Here is a 25,701-nt window from a genome sequence, read left to right as displayed (position 1 = left end):
ATTGTCTTGCATGAAGCCATTGTATCAAAGTATAAAATCCAAGACAAAAAATAATTATGATCACATGAATTTACAGATTGATCAATATTCAAACTTCTCCTACATTTCAAGTCAGACAGGGTAGTGTTGTATTGGGGTCTCATCTCCTGTTTGATTTCATTTTGAATTTTCTATTCACTGTCACATTGCACAGAAGGTTCTAGAAAGAAATTGAAGTTTTATAATGTTTATTATTATAGTTAAATTTTATGCCTTTTAGAGCTTTAGAAAAGCCTTTGTGGTCCATCTTCAGCCATATTAAACACTAATACACTTTAGTTTTTGTGTTTCTAAAAGTCACAGTAGGATAAGATCATGATCGCAGTTATACTTTCATCTTGAGTATACATGGTATACGGAGGAGAATTTATGGATTATGAAGTTTTCTTCTTTATTATCATGATTATGAGGAACACAACGTTTTGGAGTATATACTGACTCCTTCATCAGGTGATGAAACCTTGTGTTCCTCATAATAAGGAAGTTGACATCCATGAATTCTCTTCCTTTATGTGTATCACTTCTAAATGCCTTCAAAGACCTTATACATGTAGTGTAAACATTCTGCAATAACCATTGCCTTTTGACATGTTTCTTCCTGTTGCTTCAACTTGAAAGAAGAAAGGTTTTGTAATCCTTCAGAAGTATTATTACTTGTTTTACCAATTTTCTCCCCAAAATGCTTGAAAAATAAAATAAATAAACATCACTGTAAATTAAAAAGAATTGCTGTACTTTCACATCAGGTGAACATGGTGAAGCTGGCTGTAGTGATTGGGAAAACCAAACATAATCAAAATGTCAATGTAACTTTGAGATCAAAAGGTTGCTAGAGATGACTATTTCCATTAAAGAGATATAAACAAATTCATAAATGAGTAACAAGAGACAGGCGTAGCAGAAAAAACTGGTAATTACTTTGTCTGGGCCAGTATGCCAGAGCCAGTGTGGATGAGGATGCCATTAGACAGGACATTGAACGGACGTATGAGACCATTGTTGCTGTTTATAAGGCAATCTGAGAATCAGTGATGTATCTCTGATGCAATGCCTGTCCTAATATGGATGTTGTAATAGCCTTTTTCCTGCTTTTTTTAGCCTTGATAATTATCCAGCAAAGTCTGTTGACTTCAATGTGCCCTTTGCAGTCCGTGACTTGCTCAGTGTGATGAACACAATAAAACTTTCATTATGAGCGGCATTTGGTTTTAGAATAGTAACTTTAGTTACAAAACATGTGCCTTGTGTCCACCGAGATGGCCCAACTCTAATCTGCCCTATTGTCATGGCTGCGTACTTGGTCGAGTACTTCTCTGGCTACGAGCGGTACATATTGACTTCTCCACGAATGCTAATGAAATGGAAGAGAGTAGAAAAGTTAACACTGCTTGAGACAAATTTGATCGTTTGGCATTTTGATAGCAAGTTACGACTCTACGTAAAGTCTGGTGATTATTTTGTCTTGGCTATTTATTCTTGTGTGAAAGAGGATTAACAGGATTGTGTCTGCGGCATCGAGATGAGGGGATGATTAGCAATGTATCGATGAGAGAGACGAGAGAATTGGCCTGCGAAATCTTCATTGTATTGTCGGACTTGTCATCTCGCTTAGCAATATCCTAGCATTGATTTTAGCCTTCTTCGGCAGCGTAGAATTTATCTAAGTTCGTGTTTCCAGTAAGTTGGATTCTGAAATCGTGAAGGCGAAAGTGCTGTATGTGGTAGAAGTGGATATCATAGAGGCGATCGCTTTGCCTGCAGCAGTTACCAAGATTGTTGGATCTGTGGGGATTTATATACAGAAGAAACTTTCCGGCTCGAACAAATGAGAATTGCAGAGGTTAATGGGGATAGGTGTTTTCTCAGTCTCTGAACCAGGAGTTTGTTGGATGGGTTTGCGGACACAGCAGCTGATTTGTTAGATTAATTCAGAAAGATAAAAAACGTAATGTGTTTTGGAAGCCACGGACATACATCCTGAATGATTTGGGCCTCTTTGCATTGAATCTTGTGCTGGTTTGAAGCACAGTGAGATCTGTGGAGGAATCACTCAAGATGAGCAAAGTTGGGGAAAACTTGTGCTGGCTGCCATCTGGTTTGTACATTTTTCTTTCACTTTCTTTGTGATAAAGAATTAGTTCATCTTTCTTGTTTATTACCATGGGAATAGGTGATACTTATATTAATGGGGTTGTTGGTTTACATTGAAAGGCTGGATGGTCACAGTGGGTTTATGACAGTAGTGTCCTGTGGGTGAACTATAACCTGGGTTGACACTGTGCCCAGTGGGTGAACTATAACCTGGGTTGACACTGTGCCCAGTGGGTGAACTATAACCTGGGTTGACACTGTGCCCAGTGGGTGAACTATAACCTGGGTTGACACTGTGCCCAGTGGGTGAACTATAACCTTGGTTAACACTGTGTCCAGTGGGTGAACTATAACCTTGGTTAACACTGTGTCAAGTGGGTGATCTATAACCTGGGTTGACACTGTGCCCAGTGGGTGAACTATAACCTGGGTTGACACTGTGTCCAGTGGGTGAACTATAACCTGGGTTGACACTGTTTCCAGTGGGTGAACTATAACCTGGGTTGACACTGTGTCCAGTGGGTGAACTATAACCTGGGTTGACACTGTGTCCTGTAGGTGAACTATAACCTGGGTTGACAGTTTCCAGTGGGTGAACTATACCCTGGGCTGACACTGTTTCCAGTGGGTGAACTATAACCTGGGTTGACACTGTGTCCAGTGGGTGAACTATAACCTGGGTTAACACTGTGTCCTGTAGGTGAACTATAACCTGGGTTAACACTGTGTCCAGTGGTTGAACTATAACCTGGGTTAACACTGTGTCCTGTAGGTGAACTATAACCTGGGTTGACACTGTGTCCAGTGGTTGAACTATAACCTGGGTTAACACTGTGTCCTGTAGGTGAACTATAACCTGGGTTAACACTGTGTCCAGTGGTTGAACTATAACCTGGGTTGACACTGTGTCCTGTAGGTGAACTATAACCTGGGTTGACACTGTGTCCAGGGGGTGAACTATAACCTGGGTTAACACTGTGTCCAGTGGGTGAACTATAACCTGGGTTAACACTGTGTCCAGGGGGTGAACTATAACCTGGGTTAACACTGTGTCCAGTGGGTGAACTATAACCTGGGTTGACAGTTTCCAGTGGGTGAACTATACCCTGGGCTGACACTGTTTCCAGTGGGTGAACTATAACCTGGGTTGACACTGTGTCCAGTGGGTGAACTATAACCTGGGTTAACACTGTGTCCAGTGGGTGAACTATAACCTGGGTTGACACTGTGTCCTGTAGGTGAACTATAACCTGGGTTAACACTGTGTCCAGTGGTTGAACTATAACCTGGGTTAACACTGTGTCCAGTGGGTGAACTATAACCTGGGTTAACACTGTGTCCTGTAGGTGAACTATAACCTGGGTTAACACTGTGTCCAGTGGTTGAACTATAACCTGGGTTAACACTGTGTCCTGTAGGTGAACTATAACCTGGGTTGACACTGTGTCCAGTGGTTGAACTATAACCTGGGTTGACACTGTGTCCTGTAGGTGAACTATAACCTGGGTTGACACTGTGTCCAGTGGGTGAACTATAACCTGGGTTGACACTGTGTCTAGTGGGTGAACTATAACCTGGGTTGACACTGTGTCCAGTGGGTGAACTATAACCTGGGTTGACACTGTGTCCTGTAGGTGAACTATAACCTGGGTTGACACTGTGTCCAGTGGGTGAACTATAACCTGGGTTAACACTGTGTCCAGTGGTTGAACTATAACCTGGGTTGACACTGTGTCCTGTAGGTGAACTATAACCTGGGTTGACACTGTGTCCAGTGGGTGAACTATAACCTGGGTTGACACTGTGTCTAGTGGGTGAACTATAACCTGGGTTGACACTGTGTCCAGTGGGTGAACTATAACCTGGGTTGACACTGTGTCCAGTGGGTGAACTATAACCTGGGTTGACACTGTGTCCAGTGGGTGAACTATAACCTGGGTTGACACTGTGTCCAGTGGGTGAACTATAACCTGGGTTGACACTGTGTCCAGTGGGTGAACTATAACCTTGGTTGACACTGTCTAGTGGGTGAACTATAACCTGGGTTGACACTGTGTCCAGTGGGTGAACTATAACCTTGGTTGGCACTGTGTCCAGTGGGTGAACTATAACCTGGGTTGGCACTGTGCCCAGTGGGTGAACTATAACCTGGGTTGACACTGTCTAGTGGGTGAACTATAACCTGGGTTGACACTGTGTCCAGTGGGTGAACTATAACCTTGGTTGGCACTGTGTCCAGTGGGTGAACTATAACCTGGGTTGACACTGTGTCCTGTAGGTGAACTATAACCTGGGTTGGCACTGTGCCCAGTGGGTGAACTATAACCTGGGTTGACACTGTCTAGTGGGTGAACTATAACCTGGGTTGACACTGTGTCCAGTGGGTGAACTATAACCTTGGTTGACACTGTGTCCAGTGGGTGAACTATAACCTGGGTTGACACTGTGTCCAGTGGGTGAACTATAACCTGGGTTAACACTGTGTCCAGTGGGTGAACTATAACCTGGGTTAACACTGTGTCCTGTAGGTGAACTATAACCTGGGTTGACACTGTGTCCAGTGGGTGAACTATAACCTGGGTTGACACTGTGTCCAGTGGGTGAACTATAACCTGGGTTAACACTGTCCAGTGGGTGAACTATAACCTGGGTTGACACTGTTTCCAGTGGGTGAACTATAACCTGGGTTGGCACTGTGTCCAGTGGGTGAACTATAACCTGGGTTGACACTGTGTCCAGTGGGTGAACTATAACCTGGGTTGGCACTGTGCCCAGTGGGTGAACTATAACCTGGGTTGGCACTGTGTCCAGTGGGTGAACTATAACCTGGGTTGGCACTGTGCCCAGTGGGTGAACTATAACCTGGGTTGGCACTGTGTCCAGTGGATGAACTATAACCTGGGTTGACACTGTGTCCAGCGGGTGAACTATAACCTGGGTTGATACTGTGTACATCTGTTTAACATTAACATGGCTGTGATGGGTTGAAACAATGACCAGTGGGTTAATATAACTATTAGGTAAGTTCATGCTTTTGCCAGAAGTGGGTTGAAACAGGGTTCATGTAACTATATGAAAGCATGGTTTACAGTGTTAGAAATTAGCACTAGTCCTATAGTCCTTGCCAAACTGCCCAATAGTTATGTTCTTATGAGGACAAGTAAAATTTGCCATTTTTAAGGATTTTGCTATAGGTTATCATTATAAAAAAGAGTGGACTGAAACTGTTAGTTTCTGTCGCTGGTTTAAATCTCTGGTCAAGTCTGATAGATCATTCACCAGGAACATGTGTTAAATCTATGTGTGACTGCATATGAGAATGCATATTTTTGGTTTTTAACTTGTAATTCACTCACATATTCATCAAACTTTCTTCTTGATGGTAGCTAAAGTCCAGAACAAGGCCAGCAGTTGATATATTAAGGAGTGATGTTCCTGGAGTTGACAGGGCTAATTGATACATATGAACAAGGGTCTCCTGCCTCATGATAAGACTGACTAGCCAGCTACAGATGTTGGGAAGTCAGACTGTGGTCGGCCTTAAGGTGAAACGGTTTAACATGGTTAAGACTACATTAAGTGGATTATGAAAATAGAACATGTAGACAAGAGACACCAGAAGCTCAGAGAACCAAATTCAATTAGGCAGTCGGAACCCAGTTGGCAGAGCCAAATTAATCTTTAACAAGACTCGGCATATTGCCTGTGGAATGGCAACAGGTGGAGTTCAATGCCATGTTCATTTGTTTTACCGTAGTTCCTGTAGTAATGTGCGACTCCTATAAACATTAAGGAGTTTGTTATAATCATTATTCGTACCAATGCAACTCAAAACCGTATATGACCGCGGATAAGCCGAATTTTGATCATAATGAGATTAAAAAAAGACAAGAGAAACAGCTTCCCACATTATGAAAGTGGATGACTGATTTGTTAAATCTTTATTAGAAATAATAATGACTTTTTCAATATAATAACAACGTTTTTCATCTTTTATTATTTAATTTCTGCGAGTACCGTCACATGTCTTGAAGTCCGACTTCGCAGTGTTTTTTGCCTTTCTCTTCCTGGTTCGGCTTATCTGCGGGTCATATCATTTCCTTTCGTATTTCAATGGTTAAGTTAACACCTCGGCTTATCTACGGGGTCGACTTATCCGCGGTCATATACTGTAAGTACTTTGTACTTGCTCTCTGTTAACCCACTTATAATCTACTACACACACAGTGAAAACACTAAAAGAGAGCCAGATGGCATCATTTTCTCACATCCATTAATATGGGGGATGTGGGTACACTTGTGGTAGCACCATTAGTACATCATGACGATTTGTTTGTTTGATGTTTAATGCCTCACTCAGCAATAACCAGATATATGACGGTGGTCTGTAAATAATCGAATCTGGACCAGACAATCCAGTGATTGACATCATGAGCATCAATCCACACAATTTGGATACAATGACATGCATCAACCAAGTTAGCGAGTCTGACCACCCGATCTCATTTGTTGCCTCTTACGACATGCATAGTCGCCTTTTACGGCCAGCATTGGTTCAGCTGCTGAAATCCTATTCTTATCCTGATCTTCACAGGTCCATAATGAACTAGACAATTAAAATGTATTTGTAAAGAACATAATTTTCTGAGTTGTAAAACTTGTTCCTAATCCATTACATTTTTGTAAAATAAAGTATGTTTAAAGTAAATTAAACATGTTGAAGACCAGGGTTAGATTCCACCAATGGGGATGATGCATGAGGTTTTCCCCTGTGTTTGGTTGTTTGTTTCTTGTTGAACACCACATTCAGCAATATTCCAGATATTTGATTGCACCTCTATTAATCATCAAGTCTGGACCAGACAATCCAGTAATTGACATTATGAGCACTGATCCACACAAATGAGATACGATGACATGAAATCAACCAAGTCCCCAAGCATATCCACTGATCCATTTAGTCATCTTGTACCACCAGGGGGCAGTGGGGTAGCCTCATGGTTAAACCATTCACTCGTCATGCCAAAAACCCAGGTTAGATTTCCCACATGGGGACAATGTGTGAAGCCCATTTCTGGTGTTCCCCGCCATGATATTACTGGAATATTGCTAAAAATAATTACGTAAGACCATATTCACTGCTTCAACATTGCTAAAAGTGGGTAAAAAACATACTCACTTTTTCTTACCCAGTGCGACTGCATGTTTCATGTTAATATATGCTTCTGTAATAAAAATATGCCATCCTCGATTATCCAGGGTATCCATTCTATTATAACATGAACCCCATCACCACCATTGCTTCAATTCAGAAGTGCCGTCACCATATCAGTCTTTGTCATCACTAGCCTTGCACAGAATCTCACTCGCCCATCACCTTGTATTCAACGACCCAACAAATGCCTCTTCTGAATCCCAGTTTGGCATAGATCCACCTTCAGTATCATAACCCTGTGTCAATGACAGTTTAGTTGGAAAAGCAGACTAACAGTTAGTCCCAGAAAAAAAGGTTATCATAAAAAAAATATCTAATCCAAATCCAAATGGAGCCTAGAACAATGCTTAAATAGATGTGTCAAATCATTGTAGACTTGAGTTGGACTCTCTATTCTATATCCCCAGTTTGAAAAATGGGGGGGATAGAGCCAGCAGTATGTCTGGTCGTCAGCCATCCGTTTTTTGTTCCCTGGAACAGAACTCAAAAACCATGAAATATTTCTTGTTGAAAATTTCTATATAGATCAGTCTAGTGGTGAACTGGTGCCTTTTGATGATTTGGGATATTTTATTCTTGGATTTTGTTATGTTTTCTGATTTTACTGGCTTTACTGAAAATGAGGGGAGTGCATGTTTACGGAACAGAACTCCAAAACCTTTGAATATTTCTGGATGAAACTTGCTATACAGATTAGTCTATTGGTGAACTGGTGCCTTTTGATGATTTGGTATTTTGAAAAATACTGAACAGCATTATTTTTTTCTTCACTGAACTGAAGATATCCAATGGCAATGAACCCATAGTGGGGTATAAGTAGCCAAACTCCATTTCCAAATTGATGTTTTTCAGAGTAGACAGAGGGGAGAAGTCCCAATGCTCCATGACAATCCAGGTTGTATTGAGAAGGCATGTCACATGGCGAGTTGAGTACTTGTTGTAGCGCTGCTTGTTTCAATCCTGAAATATCAGTGTAATATGATTGGAAGGCTGTTTTTTTGTGTCATTCATAATATATTCAAAAGAAGCTATTGTGGATGATTGGTCAAGGGTCCAGTTCTTAGCAATCTTAGCGCTACGATTGTCATAAGTCTATGTTACGATCATGTTAGAGCTACAATTGTCGTATATCTATGTTAAAGTATGAGAGTTACGATCATCTTTGTGCCACGATTATCGCAAGTCTCTGTTATGGTATGGGAGTTACAATCATCTTAGTGCCATGATTGTCGCAAGTCTCTGTTAAAGTATGGGAGTTACGATCATCTTTGTGCCATGATTGTCGCAAGTCTCTGTTATGGTATGGGACTTACAATCATCTTAGTGCCATGATTGTCGCAAGTCTCTGTTATGGTATGGGAGTTACGATCATCTTAGTGCTATGATTGTCGCAAGTCTCTGTTATGGTATGGGAGTTACAATCATCTTAGTGCCATGATTGTCGCAAGTCTCTGTTAAAGTATGGGAGTTACGATCATCTTTGTGCCATGATTGTTGCAAGTCTCTGTTACGATCATTTTAGTGCCACGATGGACGTTAGTCTCTGTTAAAGTATGGGAGTTACGATCATCTTTGTGCCATGATTATCGCAAGTCTCTGTTAAAGTATAGGAGTTATGATCATCTTAGTGCCATGATTGTCACAAGTCTCTATTAAAGTCTTGGAGTTATGATCATCTTAGTGTTATGATTGTCGCAAGTCTCTGTTAAAGTACGGGAGTTATGATCATCTTAGTGCTATGATTGTCGCAAGTCTCTGTTAAAGTATGGGAGTTACAATCATCTTAGTGCTATGATTGTCGCAAGTCTCTGTTAAAGTATAGGAGTTACGATCATCTTAGTGCCATGATGGTCGCAAGTCTCTGTTAAAGTATAGGAGTTATGATCATCTTAGTGCCACAATGGTCGTGAGTCTCTGTTAAAGTATAGGAGTTACGATCATCTTAGTGCCATGATTGTCGCAAGTCTCTGTTCAAGTATGGGAGTTACAATCATCTTAGTGCTATGATTGTCGCAAATCTCTGTTAAAGCATGGGAGTTACGATCATCTTAGTGCCATGATTGTCGCAAGTCTCTGTTACGATCATCTTTGTGCCACGATGGACGCAAGTCTCTGTTAAAGTATAGGAGTTATGATCATCTTAGTGCCACGATGGTCGTGAGTCTCTGTTAAAGTATGGGAGTTACGATCATCTTAGTGCCACGATGGTCGTGAGTCTCTGTTAAAGTATATGAGTTATGATCATCTTAGTGCCACGATGGTCGTGAGTCTCTGTTCAAGTATGGGAGTTATGATCATCTTAGTGCCACGATGGTCGTGAGTCTCTGATAAAGTATATGAGTTATGATCATCTTAGTGCCACGATGGTCGTGAGTCACTGTTAAAGTATGGGAGTTATGATCATCTTAGTGCCATGATGGTCACAAGTTTATGTTAAAGAGTTACGATCGCCAAAGTGCTAAAATCGCTCTGTGGAACGGGACCCAGGGTATTTATCATAATATTGACTAACATATTGTCTCTGAAATGATAATATTTTACAGAAAAACACAGTTGTAAAATTATATTAATAAAATATAATAAAAAGGAGCTCAGAGACTTTCTTCATTTGCAGTGATCTGGACTTACCAACTATTATAGACTTGCATAGGCTGTGTTGGATATATTTGTTTCAGGGTCCGAGACAGACTAATCATCCTAGAATGAATGTAGATATAGTACCCTTGATAATTGGGGATGCCAGCATGTTACATAAAGGTAAAACATTGCACCTCTCATCATTCACTAATGTGTGATAACAGTTACACTTTCCCCCTAGGGTCCGGGCAGGTCTCAGTTCAAACAATTACTGCATGGAAGGCATGGCATAACATGAATGAGTTATTGAACGATAAACGTCAAACAAGCACATTGTATATTGATATCTCTAGCCCTTCCATGCTGGGAACTGCTCTTGTAATGTATTTCCCTCGAAGTATTTTAAATGTGTCCCTTGTGTAGCAAAGACTCTGTGTGTTTATTGCCGTGTCAGTTTACATCCAATTGCTTTAACATGATCAATAACAAATGTTAAAGGTTATATTAGATTATTACCGGTACATAATATATTTCTCATCGTCTATTCCTTTGCTGTTTTGAAATGTATTTCGTAAACATCGTAAAACTATTTGCAACAGTTTATTGCCCTGATTCCATGACTTACAAACCTGGGGATGTCATGGACGTTTAAAAAACAAACCATGTCAAGAATCAAGTATCCGGAATATTTTATTGTACAAAAACACCCACATGGGACCTGTACAAAAATAGAGTATTTATATGGTGTAGAGATGAGAACATGATATATATATTTATACATAACATAAATGCATGAAAACATGATGGAAATGGAAATACAGGTGATGGAACCCTATCCATATGTATGATTTATACAAGTTTTTAAAATGTTGGTGTAGCCGGGTGGTGGTGTTAACTCTGAATGAGTTATAGCCACATAAGTACCACCCACTTATAACCCCCTAGTATTCATTCTATACATATTTACATATATACATGTTCATCTATTATCACTTCATTCTGTGTTCATTATATGTTCATTATATCTTGTCCTTGTCTGCAGTTGAATGTCAGCCAACTAACATCAACCCTGATACCCTTATGCAGCCTCTGTAATTTCTCCAGCTTCACCTGGACTTCCCCCTATCTATTTTTAGATATGTCCACCACTTCATGTGACTGAAGCATCTTGACTTCCTTTTAATACCTGTCAGATGCTACCTTTCTTCTGATTGGCCCTTTGGTCCACTTCTTTAAACTTCCTTTCTCACCTGCCCTCCTCATGCATTCTGCATGAACTCTTTATGGAGGGAGGATTCTTCTTTACAGGTGAGAAACATTTCAATATTCTTATCTCTTTCCATCCTGCTTTGGAAACAAATATATTCATAGAAAGGGTATCACAGCTTATCATTAAAGTAAAATATATTTAATTGCATTATTATTTAATTTGTTATATCTAAATATTTGCCAGCTCACACATTTTGTGTTACATTAATTGAGCACATGGTCTTCAACCATGTGCTTCAACCATGTGCTACCCAACATATCCTTATAAATTAATCTGTTTCCTTTTTGGCTTAAATTAAATTATAACAATTTTTCATGAACTCTTTATGGAGGGAGGATTCTTCTTTACAGCTTCCCTCCCACCATCTACTCCAAAGGAATAAATATCATCATCATCCAAGAACTGCCTCATGTTTTGACTAGCAGCCCAGTGGCTGGACACATCACACCCCGCCCGGCTACAAAATGGCGCCCAACGTGGGGCTGAGCACGTTCATATTAAATTTGAGCAAAATAAGCCTCAGTACCCTACTATGCGGCCGGGACGTGCCTTCTGTTGACGGGGGAGTATGTAGCAGGGCGTGGAGTCATCCCACAGATGACATCCTTACCTTGTCAGCTTGCTGACAGGGTTAACCTCTTTGGTCATGTGGACAAGGCGTCCGACCTCGGATCAGAAGGTCCGTGGTTCGAATCCCATCACGGGACTCGGAAATTTTTTTTGGCCGCTACATTGGCAACAGTCATCAGGGTATATTTGGGAGATAAAGGTATCGGGCTGTGCTTTGTGCACAGATTGTAGTGGCAGATACAGGCTTATCCACTTTGGGACCTTAGAAGAAGAAGATTTATTGTACAAAACACCCACAGGGGGAAGGATACAAAACATGAACATGACTAATTAAAACATTGACATACAAAACAGAATACAAATATTGCTATGATTATATTGTTAGGGAGGAGATGCAGATTTTCTTTGCCTGAACATAGGCCTTATGTAGGCCTTAGCTGAAACATGGGAAATACAGCCCTGGCATGGACAGTTTAAAAACAAAGCCTTAAATCAAGATTTTGCAATGGTGTTAAACATTTGTTAAGGAAATGAAGGTGTTTGGTATTTGTGTTAAATGTTTTGGAAGTGGGCAGGAAAATACCATAGTTTGCTTCAACCTTGTATCAGCCCATTTCAGCATGCCAAGATAAGGCAAGGAGGCAGTGATTGGCCACCCTGACTGATATGATGAAGAGATGATGAGCAAGCACCTGCCACACTCAATACACTGATCCTTGTGTGATTGACAAGCCAGGTTGCAGAGATGTGCATCTCTGGGAAGCACACAAACAATAACATAAACATCTCCTTAGGTAGAGCATGGTCACTGATCCCCATTTTTGCAAACTTTCAAGTATCTTTTTGGTTCTTTGATTTGAGAAGTTATTTTCTTCAAATGTTCTACATAAAGATTAATTAGGAAGTAAATGTTGTGACACATGATGGATGAGGTAGGGAAGAAGTCGTGAATGTAATATATCTCTGTTTAGAGATAGCATACTGTAAATAACTTTTCATGTGATTCTTGTTTTCTTCTATTTGAATTGGCCTCTCAGTGCTCATGAATGGGCAACCACACTGTTTTATATACAGTTGTTTACTGATGAATAGTTAGATTTAATGTTGCAATCACATTTTTTCAAGATCACTTCAAAGAAGATTTGAAGCATACAGTATTCTCTAAAGCATATAGTTTGTATGATTGTCTGAAGTATTCACTGAATCATATTGTTCATACGATTATCTGATTTAATAACCGAAGCATATTGTTCATATGATTGTCTGAAGTATTCTCTAAAGCATATAGTTTGTATGGTTGTCTGAAGTATTCTCTAAAGCATATAGTTTGTATGGTTGTCTGAAGTATTCTCTAAAGCATATAGTTTGTATGGTTGTCTGAAGTATTCTCTAAAGCATATAGTTTGTATGGTTGTCTGAAGTATTCTCTAAAGCATATAGTTTGTATGGTTGTCTGAAGTAAGAATTAAGGCATGTTGTGTATGGTTGTTTCCAGTAAGGATTGAAACATTTTGCATATGATTGTCTGAAATAAGCATTGAAATATATTTTACATATGAGCTACCTTCTTGTGTTTTATGAATGTGTATAACATGAGTAATCAGAGGACAGTGTAGAAAGAAGACCTGGAAGACTGTCAACAACACTCACAAACTGTACAAACTAACTACCAATTACAACACTAAATGACAACTTGGGTCTACAGTTTTTATCAACACTGTGGAGTTCGTGAATATCTGTACCCTCCATTTAACCCACAGCTAGGCCTCTGCTGATAGACTGATAGGATGATTAGGGGCAGGAGATAGAAGCTGGGTTTGTTTGATATGCCTAGAGCCACACTTGCCCCTACCTCTCCCCCTCCCTTCACAGGGAATTAGAGCAAGTCCTTGACTCTGGCCAGAAGCAGTGGCTACATCCATGTCTTGTGCTTGTTACAGAAATTGGCAATGACATTGATGGGAAGATTGGCAGAGAAGCAGGTCATCCCCCTACCACTCTGAGCATCAACAACTTCTGGAAGGTAGGTACATACACTTCTCCCTTGCTTCAGCGCAGCAACCCCTGGCGTTTCAGGTGAGAATAGGTCGCCAGCAACCCAGGGTTGGAAGAGGCTACTAAAGGTATCAGGTGGTCTGGCTGGCTACTTGGTTGTTTGTGTGTCCTAGTACCCATCTCATAATATCAGCCACTGCTTGTCTGGCCCAGACTTGGTTGTTTGTGTGTCCTAGTACCCATCTCATAATATCAGCCACTGCTTGTCTGGCCCAGACTTGGTTGTTTGTGTGTCCTAGTACCCATCTCATAATATCAGCCACTGCTTGTCTGGCCCAGACTTGGTTGTTTGTGTGTCCTAGTACCCATCTCATAATATCAGCCACTGCTTGTCTGGCCCAGACTTGGTTGTTTGTGTGTCCTAGTACCCATCTCATAATATCAGCCACTGCTTGTCTGGCCCAGACTTGGTTGTTTGTGTGTCCTAGTACCCATCTCATAATATCAGCCACTGCTTGTCTGGCCCAGACTTGGTTGTTTGTGTGTCCTAGTACCCATCTCATAATATCAGCCACTGCTTGTCTGGCCCAGACTTGGTTGTTTGTGTGTCCTAGTACCCATCTCATAATATCAGCCACTGCTTGTCTGGCCCAGACTTGGTTGTTTGTGTGTCCTAGTACCCATCTCATAATATCAGCCACTGCTTGTCTGGCCCAGACTTGGTTGTTTGTGTGTCCTAGTACCCATCTCATAATATCAGCCACTGCTTGTCTGGCCCAGACTTGGTTGTTTGTGTGTCCTAGTACCCATCTCATAATATCAGCCACTGCTTGTCTGGCCCAGACTTGGTTGTTTGTGTGTCCTAGTACCCATCTCATAATATCAGCCACTGCTTGTCTGGCCCAGACTTGGTTGTTTGTGTGTCCTAGTACCCATCTCATAATATCAGCCACTGCTTGTCTGGCCCAGACTTGGTTGTTTGTGTGTCCTAGTACCCATCTCATAATATCAGCCACTGCTTGTCTGGCCCAGACTTGGTTGTTTGTGTGTCCTAGTACCCATCTCATAATATCAGCCCCTGCTTGTCTGGCCCAGACTTGGTTGTTTGTGTGTCCTAGTACCCATCTCATAATATCAGCCACTGCTTGTCTGGCCCAGACTTGGTTGTTTGTGTGTCCTAGTACCCATCTCATAATATCAGCCACTGCTTGTCTGGCCCAGACTTGGTTGTTTGTGTGTCCTAGTACCCATCTCATAATATCAGCCACTGCTTGTCTGGCCCAGACTTGGTTGATTGTGTGTCCTAGTACCCATCTCATAATATCAGCCACTGCTTGTCTGGCCCAGACTTGGTTGTTTGTGTGTCCTAGTACCCATCTCATAATATCAGCCACTGCTTGTCTGGCCCAGACTTGGTTGTTTGTGTGTCCTAGTACCCATCTCATAATATCAGCCACTGCTTGTCTGGCCCAGACTTGGTTGTTTGTGTGTCCTAGTACCCATCTCATAATATCAGCCACTGCTTGTCTGGCCCAGACTTGGTTGTTTGTGTGTCCTAGTACCCATCTCATAATATCAGCCACTGCTTGTCTGGCCCAGACTTGGTTGTTTGTGTGTCCTAGTACCCATCTCATAATATCAGCCACTGCTTGTCTGGCCCAGACTTGGTTGTTTGTGTGTCCTAGTACCCATCTCATAATATCAGCCACTGCTTGTCTGGCCCAGACTTGGTTGTTTGTGTGTCCTAGTACCCATCTCATAATATCAGCCACTGCTTGTCTGGCCCAGACTTGGTTGTTTGTGTGTCCTAGTACCCATCTCATAATATCAGCCACTGCTTGTCTGGCCCAGACTTGGTTGTTTGTGTGTCCTAGTACCCATCTCATAATATCAGCCACTGCTTGTCTGGCCCAGACTTGGTTGTTTGTGTGTCCTAGTACCCATCTCATAATATCAGCCACTGCTTGTCTGGCCCAGACTTGGTTGTTTGTGTGTCCTAGTACCCATCTCATAATATCAGCCACTGCTTGTCTGGCCCAGACTTGGTTGTTTGTGTGTCCTAGTACCCATCTCATAATATCAGCCACTGCTTGTCTGGCCCAGACTTGGTTGTTTGTGTGTCCTAGTACCCATCTCATAATATCAGCCACTGCTTGTCTGGCCCAGACTTGGTTGATTGTGTGTCCTAGTACCCATCTCATAATATCAGCCACTGCTTGTCTGGCCCAGACTTGGTTGTTTGTGTGTCCTAGTACCCATCTCATAATATCAGCCACTGCTTGTCTGGCCCAGACTTGGTTGTTTGTGTGTCCTAGTACCCATCTCATAATATCAGCCACTGCTTGTCTGGCCCAGACTTGGTTGTTTGTGTGTCCTAGTACCCATCTCATAATATCAGCCACTGCTTGTCTGGCCCAGACTTGGTTGTTTGTGTGTCCTAGTACCCATCTCATAATATCAGCCACTGCTTGTCTGGCCCAGACTTGGTTGTTTGTGTGTCCTAGTACCCATCTCATAATATCAGCCACTGCTTGTCTGGCCCAGACTTGGTTGTTTGTGTGTCCTAGTACCCATCTCATAATATCAGCCACTGCTTGTCTGGCCCAGACTTGGTTGTTTGTGTGTCCTAGTACCCATCTCATAATATCAGCCACTGCTTGTCAGGCCCAGACTTGGTTGTTTGTGTGTCCTAGTACCCATCTCATAATATCAGCCACTGCTTGTCTGGCCCAGACTTGGTTGTTTGTGTGTCCTAGTACCCATCTCATAATATCAGCCACTGCTTGTCTGGCCCAGACTTGGTTGTTTGTGTGTCCTAGTACCCATCTCATAATATCAGCCACTGCTTGTCTGGCCCAGACTTGGTTGTTTGTGTGTCCTAGTACCCATCTCATAATATCAGCCACTGCTTGTCTGGCCCAGACTTGGTTGTTTGTGTGTCCTAGTACCCATCTCATAATATCAGCCACTGCTTGTCTGGCCCAGACTTGGTTGTTTGTGTGTCCTAGTACCCATCTCATAATATCAGCCACTGCTTGTCTGGCCCAGACTTGGTTGTTTGTGTGTCCTAGTACCCATCTCATAATATCAGCCACTGCTTGTCTGGCCCAGACTTGGTTGTTTGTGTGTCCTAGTACCCATCTCATAATATCAGCCACTGCTTGTCTGGCCCAGACTTGGTTGTTTGTGTGTCCTAGTACCCATCTCATAATATCAGCCACTGCTTGTCTGGCCCAGACTTGGTTGTTTGTGTGTCCTAGTACCCATCTCATAATATCAGCCACTGCTTGTCTGGCCCAGACTTGGTTGTTTGTGTGTCCTAGTACCCATCTCATAATATCAGCCACTGCTTGTCTGGCCCAGACTTGGTTGTTTGTGTGTCCTAGTACCCATCTCATAATATCAGCCACTGCTTGTCTGGCCCAGACTTGGTTGTTTGTGTGTCCTAGTACCCATCTCATAATATCAGCCACTGCTTGTCTGGCCCAGACTTGGTTGTTTGTGTGTCCTAGTACCCATCTCATAATATCAGCCACTGCTTGTCTGGCCCAGACTTGGTTGTTTGTGTGTCCTAGTACCCATCTCATAATATCAGCCACTGCTTGTCTGGCCCAGACTTGGTTGTTTGTGTGTCCTAGTACCCATCTCATAATATCAGCCACTGCTTGTCTGGCCCAGACTTGGTTGTTTGTGTGTCCTAGTACCCATCTCATAATATCAGCCACTGCTTGTCTGGCCCAGACTTGGTTGTTTGTGTGTCCTAGTACCCATCTCATAATATCAGCCACTGCTTGTCTGGCCCAGACTTGGTTGTTTGTGTGTCCTAGTACCCATCTCATAATATCAGCCCCTGCTTGTCTGGCCCAGACTTGGTTGTTTGTGTGTCCTAGTACCCATCTCATAATATCAGCCACTGCTTGTCTGGCCCAGACTTGGTTGTTTGTGTGTCCTAGTACCCATCTCATAATATCAGCCACTGCTTGTCTGGCCCAGACTTGGTTGTTTGTGTGTCCTAGTACCCATCTCATAATATCAGCCACTGCTTGTCTGGCCCAGACTTGGTTGTTTGTGTGTCCTAGTACCCATCTCATAATATCAGCCACTGCTTGTCTGGCCCAGACTTGATTATTTACAGGACACTGTCACATAGCTTGAATAGTGCTCAGTGTGGCATTAAACAACAAACAACAAAGCTTCATCGGTTTCAGGTAGCCAACAGGACCAATGCTGGAAATACTGGCCCAACCAAACAATGCTATAGACAACTGCAAAGAAAGTTTTCACAGATTGATATCGCAAATAAGCAATTTCTTTCCTTTCATTGTGGTCAAAGGTTACATGAGAAGACCTATGTATGTTATATATTTACCACTAGATATCAAGATCACCTCGATTTTTAAAGTGACTGGTCCTGATCTTTGTTTGAATTATTTGTCTAGTGGCTATGTCTGTTGGGCCCAGCTTCATTGTCACAATATAACATTTTCAGGTGCAACACGGAGATGTTATGTCTTGAATTTTCAATGTCAGATCTACCCTGAGCTCGGTTTCAGTGTCATTTGAGATGTCTTTCTTGGAAAGGCTTTTTAGATCTTTAATATTACTTGATTCACAGAAGATATGGATCCGTCTTAGTCTGTGTAGGCTATGGGCTTGTGGCAAAAGTCACAGACAGCCATCTTGAACTTCTCAACACCATAAAGTATTCAGGCATATTAAACTGAAAATATCTCCCTAAAATTGTATTTCTTGAATATCAATTGCTGGGCATTGTTTTAGAAGTTAACAGTGTGGCAGAAAGTCACTGACTAGTGACTTACTCTTGTTTATTGATCAGGATTCTTGTGATAATGTCTTGTAACATATGAACGTGAGGATGACAAACAGATGGAATGGATCATGCACGAGAACATAATATGGACTCCTGCATGGTCAAGTAGCCAGCATGTTCCAAACATCTTTGTCTGGTCACTGGACTACACGGAGAAACTATCGATCCCCAGTGCATGATGGGAAGTAGGAATCATTTCGGGAACTGACCCGAATTGACCTCAACTAACCTATTGTCCACTTCATTCATCAATACAGCCTGGAAATGACTTCCTGTGGCGTGGAATGTCCAGCACTCATTAGTTTAATTACAAGTGAGATGACCGGCCACTTATATTGATCCGTGGGTTGTGGGAGGAGGTCGTGGGAGGTTGTTGGGGTGCTGCTTCCTGATGCAGTTGTCTTGGTGTAGCAGCACTGTTATCACTGAATCACTGAATGTCTGGTATTCTGTATGTAGCAGCAATAACATGCCATAAGTCAGAACACTGACAACAACACAATGTGTAACGTGTATGGATCTTGCATGCATCTTGCATGTGTCTTGTATGTATCTTGTATATGTTTGAATCGTGCCTGTGTTCACCCAGCAGTGAATGGGTACCCAGTAGGATGAGATGGTAACGTTAACCTTCGAGCACCTCACAAGCAGCTTGGGTATATATACTCCCCAGGAACATGAGAATGAAAATCGTGTGAACACTAATCCGTTGACGGGGGTAAAAACGTAGCAATTTGAGCATGCTTTAGGATGCAGATTTGGCGTGTTATATATTATTATTATTATTGTTGATATTATAATTATTATTATTATTATTATTATTATTATTATTATTATTATTATTATTATTATTATTATCATTATTATTATTATTATTATCATGTGCTGGTATGTGGCTTGTAAATGTATTGTAGGTACCTGGTATTTGTGGTATGCATGTCTTGTACATGCCATGTACATATCTCCAGACAAGCACTCATGTCAGTTGATGTTCACCCTGGACAGGGTTCCTGCTAGGGTATAAGGAATCTCACTAGCAGTCCCCAATCCCATTAACACACACGGGGCATGTTCTTGTATTAGAGAGCCACTATACTTCTGTTGACATGCTTAAGGATTAAACTACACTAGTATACATGCATATGTTTACTTGGGTAGCATCCGTAAGAAATATTTTGTTTAAATATGGATTTGGGGTTGTGTGGTTGGGTCAGGATATCGGTGATGTAAAAATGTTTATCTGCCTGATTTAAGCAGAGATTTTATGACTGTCTTTGCCAAGATTGGCACAATGCTGCTTGAAGTATCTTCCAAATGTAAGTCATATAGACAATTCAAATAAATGCTTAATGTGGAAATGTGCCGTTCTTCTGACATTCCATTAGACTAAAATCTAGTCTCTGAAATGAACATATCGTACATAAAAAAACAGTTGTTCAGTTATCTTAATAAAAATATAATAAAAAGGAGCCCAGTGACTCTCTTCATCCTGATACTGCAGTGATCTAGACTTGCCAAACATTATAGACTTGCATGGGCTGTATTTGATATATATTTGTATCAGGGTTTGTAAGACAGACTAACATTCCAGTATTTTATAAACATGTTATATGTAGGGTTAGATATAATAGTTTTCAATTGGCTGTGGAAACAGGAAGACAGTGTAATACTCCCCTTGCTGATAGGCTGTGCTTGTCTTGTCCGTCACATAACATGTCCTATGTTGAGGATGAGGTCCATGTTATTACGGTCTGTATGGCAGAGACCGCCTCCGTGGTCTTGTGGAAGAGCGTCCGCCCGGGGAGCGGAAGGTCCAGGGTTCGATCCCGGGCCGCGACATACAAAAAGACGTTAAAAGATTGTACTTGTTGTTACCCTGTCTGGCGCTCGGCATTAAGGGGCTAAAACAAGGACTGGTCGGCTCGGAGTCAGTATACTGTGTCTGAGTGGGGTATTCATGTTAAACTGCGGCATGGTATCTCAGTGAGCTAGCACTTTAAATCGGCATCAGTCCGGACTAGTACAAGCAGCCACACACACAAATACACGTGCACGCATGTCGCTATATAAGTGCAATAATCTTGGACGCAACGTTTAACCCAATTTCACCTCACCTGTATGGCAGAATTTAATACTGTTTCAATGTGACTAGTATTGCTGAACTTTAGAAACATATTGTACCAACTGCTAATATAGCATGCTTAGAAAAAAAACAACAACACGTATTGAAATTTATTATGGGCCTGTGGCCTTACAGTACTAAAATAAATCTATGTCTATGTTTTTATGTTAAGTGTCCTTGACAACCAATCCAATTATTGGTCCTGAAAAATTATTTCTGTCATTCCCCTTTAAATGGGAATGTTTGCTAATCTGTGTTCCTGATAGCGGGTCTGTATCAGGCTGCCCTGTCATGGGAGGGTGAAACAAGGAGGGTCGGCACCACTCGTTTAGAACAGGGGAAATGTCAAAGGAGGATTACTTGATGGGTATTTGTTGAGGTGGTGGTGGCCAGGCAAGGAGAAGGTTGAGGAGGAGGGTGGGATATTTCCCATAGTAATAAGGATCAGGTAGCCTAGTGGTTAAACATCGCTTGTCATTTCTAACATCCAGGCTCAAAACCTGAGGTGGGTACAATGTGCGAAGCTCATGTCTGGTGATTGATTAAAGATTTTAGATATTTCATTGTACAAGACACTCAGGGGGCAGGATACAAAATCTATACTACAGTATAACATATTGTACATACATGAACATTATTCTGACACTTTCTTAATTGCACACAGTACTGTAGATAATATGGGATTAATAACTGCATTGACAACAATCTTGAAGCAACTTTTGATGTATTGATTGAGGCAGATGTTCTGGAGAACATAAATACTTTTAGAAAAACTTTGGCAGTGACGCATGGCTTGTATTTAGTATCTTTGCTAGAGAATTGACTTCGTCATTTAAGTTGTGAGATTAATTTGATATGATGGTAATATTGCTAAAAGCGATGTGAACGCTACTCTGTCCCTCCATATTAATACAGCTGTTAGCAAGTCAATGTTCAGATGACATTACCCATTAAACCAGCATGGCCAGAGAACCGGAGTCTGGGGTCCCCCGAGACCAGGATCACCTCAACTGTTCACAACCTGATGCTGATTGTTGAGGGTCTCAGTGCCTATAAAGACATTTTCTGCAACATCAGTCATGTTTTCCTGAGTTTAGAAGGACATAATTGACACTCCTTAGAATAATCTGTCATTGATTCTGACATATATTTTTGGAATGGCCAATTCAATGTGAGTTGTGAAAAGGATCTCACGCACATCTCATTTTGCTGAAATAAGACACTTTCTGGTTCATCTGTGTATTCATTTTTTAAAACTTAAATGATAATAGACGAGGGATTATAAAAAGAAAGTCCATTTTAAGATGATTTTTTTTATTATTCGTAAAACTTAAAGTTGTAGAATAAAAATATAAATTGAACACTTCCTGCCAATGTAACGGATATACACTTTCACCAATAATTTGGAAGGGAAAACTTGCCCAAACTTTTTCCACCAATTTGCTTTTCCTATTACCTATTATTACGTATTCAGTTTTATTATAACATCCTCAAATTCTCAATTAATTGTTTCCATTATTTTAACTGAATTAAGACACAGTTTGTCTCTTATTGTTTGTGATTTGTCAGGTAACTTTGAAAATGGGCAGGCAACATTTTTGGGTCACCTGCTGATTGCCTTATTGGGTTTTTTAATTATTTCAAACACTGGTTTTGGGTAGTGCAGCAGTTAGATGGGTACCCGGTAGTATGACATGGTGATCAGGAATCATTTTTTTAATATTTATTGACATGAAAATAAATTGTAGTTTGAGGCAATGATGGTAAGAAAAGCGTTAATTTGGATACCCTTTGAACTCTGAACCCCTTTGAACTCAGTGATTTGTGTATGCGTGACAAAATTGGTTGGAACAAACTATCATGAAACACGTGTTTCATAAGTTTGCATATGAATTAAGTTCCATGCATGTATGAACCTTGTTTCATAAGACATGCATGGAATTTTATTCATATGCAAACATTCACCTTCTGGTACTGTTTTTGATATATTTTTTCTTTCCCTATGTCATCATGTTCATAGGTTTGTAAATATGGATATATAATAGACACTTCTTTGCTTCCCTTGAAAAGCTAAGAGGTTTGTAAAGGAGTAATTGTAACTTACAGCAGCTTATCTTTGTTCATGTAATACCAACTGAATTATACATCATTTGTCATGTATGAAATCCTGTCGCAGAGGTCAGGGCGGACGGACCTACCCAACTCAACATATGTTTCTCACACTTTCATTCTGCCACTTGTGTTGTCATATGTTGTCACTGGCTGAGCTACAGTGAGGAAATTCATGGTGTGATAAAAGACAAAACTAGTGTTTTTAGGAGTTTTCTCTTTCCTATATAGGTTCAATAAATGGACTGAGATAAGATCACGTGTATAATATCCTAACTGGGTAGTTTTCTATAGTCAGGTTTTATTGTGGACTTTTTATTACTTACAGTCAGATTGGAATATTCATGAGGTGAGGCAATTGGACAACACTAGCATAGGAAGAATAGATAAGCTATAAGATGGGGAACAACTTTAGGATCAGGCTATGATGTAGCAGTTCTAGGTTTGGGACATGTGATGGTTCAGGGGCAGCGTCCCAAATGACCTCAATTGGGGTCTGAGGCTGATGATGTTTATACAAAATATTGGTGTTATGAGTATGTCAGCCTGAGTCAATGACAATAACTGAAGCTAATGTAGAATAGAATCCAATAAATATGTACAAACTTTTACACTTACTATCTCCATTTTGTAAATAAACATATTGACAGTAGTGGGTGACCTCGCTTAGGTGAACACTACCAAGCTGACTCTCATTCATTTGCCGATGATGAATGTCAGTATGTAACGTGATTACTTTGTCAATCGAGCAGAGAAATACAGAACTACTTTAGGGGAATTCCTCAATGTCTAAAAATAACAAAAATGGTATAGGCTACTTTTAAATCATTAGGGAAAACTAGTTTCAAAGGTTTCATGGCTGATGTATCCAAATATTTAAAGTGTTCCAAATGGTACACAGCCCACTGTCTGAGAGCGACATCGATTCAGGCTATGAATGATGCAGGCTTTGAAGCCAGACAGATCATGTGTGTATGTCGTGTCACTGAAATGAAGTGTCCATTCGAAGCTATAACAGAGAATGCTCGACTTACCAAAACAAATCACTGAGCTCCACACTATTGTGCCTCAGTAAATCGAACCGCGCCGCCTCAAGCGGTAATCTTTGTCATCAGCAGTCGTAGTATGACTCAAACACACACCCAAAGTTCACAGAACGTTAATACCAATCCATTTTCAGCATCAGCCGGGTCTGGATCTTTTTCCAAATCTAACTTTACTGGGAACTTTTATTTCAAGTGAATGACTGCTGTAGCCACCATTTTCTGCCGTTTGTAAAACCAAGGGATGTCACTCCAAATGGAATGTTTGGGGCAGATGACATCACGACTCTCCACGTTGATATAGTTTGCTTTATATAATTAAAGTTTGATGTTTAATGGATTGTTTTGTTATGATTTATGTATCTTTCAATATAAGGATTGAAGTTGACATTCATCAGCTGATGAAGACAGTGCCTCAAAGTGCTACATGGTAAATTTGCTCACGTGAGGCACTGTCAGCTGATGAATATCAACAAATACAACTTCAATCCTTAAATATCATTTACATGAATAAATAGCACTTACAATACATCCATCTAGTAATATGTATCTGGACAATAAATCAAGATACACATATACCATATTTATAGGTAAATATATCCTAGCTACGCGATAAGTTGCAAAGAACAATGACAAACAAAGCATGGTTTATTTCTCGATAAAACATTGTTCCATGATGATGTCATTTCTGGAGATTCAAACATGCTCTCACAATTTGAAGAGTCTAGTGAGTTGTTCCCCATAGATTTAACTGGGCACTACAGATAAATGCAGTGGCCGAACGATCGCATCCAAAAGTGGGAGAGAAATGACAATCGGTATTGGGAGAAAAGGTACAGATAAACTTGGGTTGAGACGGGCTGCGAAGGACCCGGGTTCCCACAGAACTACCCTGGCCTTTGTTGGTCATGTGATATATCGTTTAATGACAAAAATGATTTAGAACTATACAGTTATACTGCAAGTCACTAATGTTTGCATTTCTTTCTGACTACGCACTACCCTGGCCTTTGTTGGTCATGTGATATATCGTTTAATGACAAAAATGATATAGAACTATACAGTTATACTGCAAGTCACTAATGTTTGCATTTCTTTCTGACTACGCACCCAGACTTTTATATGTTTGAATAAAGATAAAACTTCAGTCAACTTCAGTGTATGCATGACCAGATCGATTTATACGTGTATCTAAATACATTTTGTCCAGGGCTACAGACAAACTATTCCCAACCGGACATTTTGTACCTATCTCTTGAGACCTACAGCAGGTACCCGGGTGGGGTGGGGTAATAGGTGGGTTGGTACCCAGGTAGTAAATTTGGATTTGTCCCAGCCCTAAGATAAACCCTGCTGCACCCCTCATGGTTTATTCTACCCTGCAGTGTTTTATTGTACGATAAACAACTGCCACTCATTGTTAATTTCTGAATACCAAACATCCAATACAATGGTATACCTGTAAAGTACATACTGTTTGTAACTTTGGGAATACATGAACAATTACTCGTTACATGGGATATAGGTACATGTAATACATCTAACATGATATTCCATCATACCAGACTGGCACAACCCGTGCTGGGAGCACTGATGAGAACACGACACACCAACACACATGCTCGGCAAACGTTGCCAGTGACACATCTGAATAAGAAATAAATATGTATGCAGAAAAATATATATATATATACCAGTGATAGAAACTAACAGTTTTTGTTCACTAGACCTTATAATGATAACACATAGCAAAACCATAAAAAAATGCAAATTTCTACTGGTCCTTATGATACCTTAACTATTGGGCAGTTTGGCAAGGACTTTAGGACTAGTGCGAAT

General features: G+C 40.9%; 1 protein-coding gene across 2 annotated transcripts in view; it reads left to right on the top strand.

The window, feature by feature from the left end:
• LOC124139637 (kelch-like protein 5) overlaps positions 1-25,701 on the top strand; it is a 195,268-nt gene that overhangs the window by 18,208 nt on the left and 151,359 nt on the right. For both annotated transcript variants that reach the window (XM_046506885.2, XM_046506886.2), the window contains exon 2: positions 13,703-13,785. The gene's annotated coding sequence lies outside the window, so the exon portion shown is untranslated. The remainder of the gene's footprint in view (positions 1-13,702; positions 13,786-25,701) is intronic.

This window comes from Haliotis rufescens, unplaced genomic scaffold (genome assembly GCF_023055435.1).
Source record: "Haliotis rufescens isolate VD_foot unplaced genomic scaffold, xgHalRufe1.0.p SCAF_7, whole genome shotgun sequence".
NCBI lineage: Eukaryota > Metazoa > Mollusca > Gastropoda > Lepetellida > Haliotidae > Haliotis > Haliotis rufescens.
Note: the sequence above shows the minus strand (reverse complement) of the source record. Positions and strands in the feature narration are given on the sequence as shown.